We start from the raw sequence: 6,799 nt of genomic DNA, 5'->3' as shown, positions 1-6,799 counted from the left end.
TATTGCAGTTGTAAAGACACCAGGAAGTGTCCTCACTTCACTAATAACTGAAACAGAAGCCAGGTTTCAGAGAGGAAGTAATACCACACGGCCTGGAAGGCTGGCCTTAAGATGAAGCAGCTTTTTCTAAACAGAGTAGTCTCTGTGATCTTCTTGCTCAGGTGTTGGGCTTTCTGACGTTGACTCCTCCTTGTGCAACTGCAGTGATGCCTTCCATTTTGAAGATTCCACAGGAATCTTAATACACTCAGCCCTCCGTATCCAAGGTTTTTGTTTTTGTTTTGTTATCCACAGATTCAAGCATCCACAGTTTGAAAATAATTTTAAAATATATACATTCCAAAAAGCAAAGCTTGATTTTACCATTTGATATAAGGGACACCATTGCATTGTGCTATTGTATTTAATGGGACTTGAGCATCCACAGATTTTGACATCCATGGGGGGGTCCTGGAAGCAAACTCTAGCAGATACCCAGGGACCACTATTCCACTGGCAAGAGGATGTATATATAAAAGGAGACAGCTGTTGGGTTGCCTAACTGAACATATTTGAACCATGGTCAAATTGCTTAACTAGGGCTGCATCAACAATGCAGAATTAAATGCTTTTAATTGACACATCTTTAACTGCCCTGGCTCAATGCAATGGAATTCTGGGAGTTGTAGTTTTGTGAGATATTTAGACTTCTCTGTCAGAGAACTCTGGTGCCACAACAAATTACAAACCCCAGGACTCCATAGGATGGAGCCATGACAGCTAAAGCAGTTTCAAACTCCACTAATTCTGCAGGTTTGTTTTGTTTTGTTTTTGTCATGTTATATGTTGTTGTCTAGGAACTCTTAAACCAGTCATAGGAGTTTATGACACAGGGGATATCCCATACAAAAATGGGGGGTTAAATTGGAAAGAATCCGTAAAAGCAGGTTGATTTTCATACGACATAAATAATAATAATAAAACTTTTATTTATATACCGCCCTTCCATTGATCAGGGCGGTGAACAACATGGTAAAAACAATACATACATAAGACAAATTAAAAACAATATAAAAACCCCCGGTCAGCCGTCCGTCTTGCCGTCAGCGGAGAGAGGGAGGCCATCTGGGACTTCACTCGGGGAATGCAGTTTGAAATAGAAGGGTTTTTAAATCCCTTCTAAACTGGGCCAGGGAGGTGGCCGAGCGGAGCTCTGTGGGCAGCGTGTTCCAAAGGGTCGGGGCAACGATGGAGTATGTCCTCCTCATAGTAGAGGAGAGTTTGGCCCCAGGGACCCTAAGTAATTGCTGCCCAGAAGTTCTGAGGGTGCATTGTTAAATTAATGTTAACCCGAATGGAAAGTGGAGGGAAAGTAGACAAAAGCCGCTCTTTTTTACTTTCGGAAAATCCCAAAAGTAAAAAGGAGTGGCTTTTGCTTTCTTTCCGTTTGGTTTAACACAAGTTTAACAACAACATGTGTGAAAATCAACCAGCTTTTGCTGGGTTTTTTCTACCTTTTAAATCCTGTTTTTGCACGGGATTTCCCCCGTGTGATAAACTCCTAAGAGAAAAAGGTTCTCATAGTCCCTGGTGCAGAGGATTTTTGCATTTTTTGCAACTGCATTCTAAGTATTTGAAGAAGGTCATAAGAGCAGATATAGGCTGAAACACTTTAGGCTTTTTTTTACTAATAAAGCCACTGTCCTTTGTACATCTTGCGATGTGTCTCAGATTCTCCTGCTACTAAAGGTATCACCAATGTGTGTCTGGGATTTAGACTGAAAGACAGTGGGTGCCCAAAAATCACCCACTGAGTTTCATGGCTGATTTGAACCTGCATCAACCTGTGAAGATTTGAAGCTGCATCTTTCCAAACTTTAGTCTAACATACTTAAGTACAACATTGTGTTAGTCTCATAATTGCATTATATAAGCAATCCTTGCAACAATTCTGTAAGGCAGGCCAATGTTACCAAACACACTTGGCAGACTGAGGGACAATGAAAAAATAGTGAGTTCACAGCTAAAATTAGATCCGAAGATAAATCTTCCTGGCTCACAGCTCAGACCATTTGCAAACTCTATATCAAGCAGCAGTGGTGTCACTAGGGTTGGTGTCACCCAGAGTGGCATCTCACTGTGTCACCCACCCATTAACCTCCTCCCATACCACACCATAAAAAATCCTTAGTAATTTTTTTTGTACTAATATTATTCATACATTGTAATTCCAGTGTATCACTGAATGTAATGGTAATAGTTGTGACATAAACGACTCAAAAAAATGAAAATGCTACCTTTAAATTACACTATCATACGCTCTGCCTAAATGTATTCACGTGTACTTTGTTTCATGTGGTGAAAGTGAAAATTTGGTAAGATGTGATGGTTTTTAAGAACATTTAAAAAGAATAAATTGTTTAAAAAAATTTAAAATAATAAAATAAAATAAAACCTGAGGCCTCCCCTTTCTCCTCCCACTGAGCCTCGCGGCTCGCACCATCTCCAGCATTTTAAAGAGATGCAGGCAAATGCCACAGCCGGTTTCTGCCAAAAAGCAGATGCCTGGGAAGCAGTGGTGTCACACACACCCCTTTGAGTGTTACCTGGTGTGTCCTGTACTCTCTGCACTCTGCTATTGACACCCCTGCTAAACAGTGTGTTTTAAAACTCAACTCAACCTGAAGCAATTTTTTCTGATGAGGCAAGAAGGCTTCCTTCTCCTTTTCTTCATCTGAGGCCTGCTTCTGCATTCAGCAGAACTTGTGCATGACTAATACCATCTGTTTGACACATTTCCTTCTAAAAACCATGATGCCATGATGGTCAAATGAGAACCTCATGCTCAAGAGTCAGCCACAAGTAGTCATAAGCAACCCGGTCATCATATCCCTTTGGTTTAACTGGGGAAAGGATGAAAAGGTCCAAATGCAAATCGGGGTTCAAAGAGCTCAGGGATTTGACCATCTTCTCCAGGCCTCAGGATGAGACACTGTACTTAATAGAAATGTTTTGTTGGTGGTGGTGGTGGTGGTATCACTTTAGACCAGATGCTTCACATCAGCAGCTGTAGACTTTCCAGGCTGTCTGTGTGCCTGCCCTTCCTCTTCCCAACAGGTTTCAGACTGTGATGGGCACCAGTGCTCAGCAGAACGGATCAGTCAGCAAAGCAAATACTGAGTTGCTTCAGTATTCATTACCTCGGCAGTAGTTGAATACAGTAGCACAGGATTCCTGCTTAATGTTTCCATTTCCTCATCCTCTTTAAAATTGTTAAAGTCACACTACCGTTTCCTTTCTTGAGGCACATGTGGGTGGCACCATTGTTAGCAACAAGCCTGGTACAAATGTCTGTCTCCTTCAACTCTGCTTTGATATCTTTCTCTTTTCATTCTTATAATTCACTTCTCTTTCCACCTCTGTCTTTCTTCTTCTGCCTCCAGCTCCAGGATAAAAGATTTTCCACCCCCTTCTCTATCTTTCTCCTGTCTTCTTTCTGCTTCTCCCTTCCTTCACAGCTCCTGCCTACATTAATCTTCTCCCTCATTTTCTAATTTTCCTCTTTTATGTCTTCTTTCTCTTCCTGCTTCACAATATGTGGATAAACATTTTCTCTTCTCTTTCTTGTTCTCTATCCCCTTCTCTTTTCCACTACTCACTAGGGGCCCAAACAGACAGGCCATAATAAAACTGCTTTGGGTCATTTTGGAGGTATGCTGTTTAAATGACACACACAGCTTAAGAGGCCAGAAGCTGCGTCAAAGCTGTGCTCCAGTCCTTAGGACTGGAGCATGGCTTTTGTGCAGCTTCTGGCCTCTTAGAACGCATGTATCATTTAAACAGCATACCTCCAAAGTGACCTGAAGCAGCTTTATTTTGGCCTGTCTGTCTGGGCCCAATGTCTGGTCTTCACCTTCTCTTTCTCCTTTTAACCTTCCCCTGTTGCATTCATATTCTTTCTCCTTATCTTTCTCCTCCTCCGCTCTCCTCTTCTTTTCCTCCCCTGCTCTCTTGACTGCTTTTGGCTTTTGTTTCCTCATCCCTCTTTCTCTCTCTTACTGGTTTCTGCTTATGCCTGCACTTTTCTTACTGTACTAATAATCTTCCGTCTTTTTTCTCTTTCTGACTCTTTCGTCTTTTCACCTTCTCCTCTTAAAACCTTAAAACCATCACTCGGATAACTTAGGGCCCAAACAGATAGGCCAAAATAAAGCTTCTTCGGCTCACTTTGGAGGTATGCTGTTTAAATTATAGACTGGAGTGCAGCCTTGGCACAGCTTCTGGCCTCTTAAGATGCATATGTCATTTAAACAGCATACCTCCAAAGTGACCTGAAGCACCTTTATTTTGGCCTATCTGTTCGGGCCCTTAGATTCTCAACAAAGTTGCAAGTCCCATAAATCTGAGCAGGATTCCTTCTATCTGTCTGTCTGTCTGTCTGTCCGTCCATCCTGCCTCTTGCTCTACCACATCATTGTCTTCTTCATTACATCTCCTCCTTCCCAACATATTTGGCAATTCTTAGTAGCAATTGAGAGATGATTTGGGAGATGAGGGAGACTTTTACAACTTGGCTATAAAAAAGAAACGGTGGCCAGTGAGAACACTGGTTACTGGAAGCAATCATTTCAAAGCAGCATGTGGGAAACTGTCTTATTTGCTTCAACAGCAGACTTGCATGTGCTGTTCAAAGCAGTGGCTGGGAAGGTGTTAAAAACACGCTGTGTTGTGCTTGTGTGGAGAATTTTGAAATTTTCATTTCAAACCAGAGACATGTTTTCTCATTTGTTGCACTTTGGCTGGCATCCTTTTGGGAAGTATGGCTGCATAAAGTTGAATTGTGCTGTTGCACAGTGTTCGCTTTCTGTGGCTATACCATTGGGACCATTTCAGATGTGCAGTCGGCAGTGTGGACATTGTACAATACAATGAAAACAACCCTAGTTTCACAATGGGGCATCTTGCCTGGTGCCCCATTGCACATCATAAAGTTAAGCATCATAAAGGTAAACATCACAGCTCTTAATGGAGGGTAATGGCCTTTGGGTTTTTATTTTAATTATACACTCTGAGTCAGTGTGGTTGAGGCTTAATGTATCATGTTTGATAACATGACTAGGAGCTATCCCTGGATTTCACGTTTTGATATTGAAAGGGCCTGGGATGCTCCTGAGCTGGCAACCCTAAATGCATGTGGACTTTGTTTTGTTTTTCCCCTGACCATACATGTTTGAGACTCCCAGGGCCATTTAGCACCCAGTTTTTTAAAGCCAAAAAAAAAAAAAAAGAGGGAGAAAAAGGTAAAAATGGTCTTCCATGTCCCCTAAAAGGACATGTGGGGTGATTTTGTCACATTTCTTCCAGGATTTGAAGGAGATAACCTTTTCTAAGAGGTAAATAGGAAGTAGACTTGAGAGCAACCATTGCTATACAGTATTCTTCTCTTTGCTGCTAGGCCAATATTAGCTATAGATAAATCCACACCTGAAGCAAGAAATCAATGCATGTCCAGGAAAAAAAGATTTCGCTGTCTGAGGCAAAGGACAAAATGGCCCCAGCCATCAGTCATTCCAACTCAGAGGCCATCTGCACTGACATTTGAATCTTAAGTCCATCCTGATGAAAAGATGGTATCTTCTGCCGGCTTCAAGTATAGCATGCTTGTCTAGTAGGTGTGAACTAAGGTGGCCAGGACACACAGCTGTGTCTTCATCATCTTATTACTGCCTTGTGCTCCCCAGTGTCTTTTTACTTAAAGCAACTCTTTCACCCCAATTATTACAATAACATCCACAATCCACACAACAGCAATACCTTTATTGTACCAACCAAAATGCACAAATTAAATGTTTCAAGCTACCCCTGGATATGTACCTCAGTTAGTGGAAGGGACAGCCTTGAGTCATTGGGACCATCCTTCCCAGATCTATTGCCTGAAACAACTTTGTATAGTTTTGTGGTAACACTGAAATTCCCTATTTTAGAAGCAGGATGCTTTGGAAGCCCTCTGTAGCTCAATTAATTGCTTCCTGTAAGTTTTCATGGCAGATGCATCCGTAGGTTGATGTCTTTTTCTGATCTTTCCTTTGAAAAGTGGGAAAAGAGGCCTCAAAGGGAATATTTATTCCCTGCGCTGCAATGACTAATTTTTCTTAAATTAAGAATTCAGTGCTCCCATTGAAAGAAAAGCAACCACCTTTGACTTTTCATTACATTCTCTCATTATAAGGAAGGAATCCTAAAGGCATCTAGCAAATGAGTCACAAGCCCACTTATCCAAGATTGCTATAGCAACCTTGTGCAATGCAGGGGCAATTCTGGGTTTACTTGCAAGTATCATTTGTAGGGAAAGTAAAGTGGAATCTGCCAGCATCAGCTTGAAGGGTGAAAAAAAAAGCTAAGTTTTGTGAGCGTGATAAAACATTTTCCTTTGCAGAGCTACTGTATTGTCTGTTACTTTATTATTGCATGGTATGCCCTTGAATAAGAAATTGCAGCTATACCCTCCAGCTCATTTTAACAGTTCCACAACCTTGGGACATGGTTTTGCTGTTGTCTTCCAAGTCTTCCAAGCTTTCCATCTCTTGAAAAGGCTGGGATCCTGTTGGGAAGTTATAGCATCTTAAAGTGACTTCTGATCTCGAATTGCATCATTGCACAATGATGACATTATCTGGAGAGACGTAGCTACACCATCCGGGTCATTGATCAAGCAGAGGCAGCACTGTAGCCATTATGCAAAGGTCCCCATTCACAATGTGTCCTGATAAACATATCCTGTTGTGTAATGGGACATCTTGCGCAGTACCCCTTTGCACTT

The sequence above is a fragment of the Sceloporus occidentalis genome, unplaced genomic scaffold (genome assembly GCF_023333645.1).
Source record: "Sceloporus occidentalis isolate IW3139 unplaced genomic scaffold, rSceOcc1.0.p SCAF_3, whole genome shotgun sequence".
Classification (NCBI taxonomy): domain Eukaryota; kingdom Metazoa; phylum Chordata; class Lepidosauria; order Squamata; family Phrynosomatidae; genus Sceloporus; species Sceloporus occidentalis.
The sequence above is the reverse complement of the archived record's forward strand: the minus strand, read 5'-3'. Positions refer to the sequence as shown.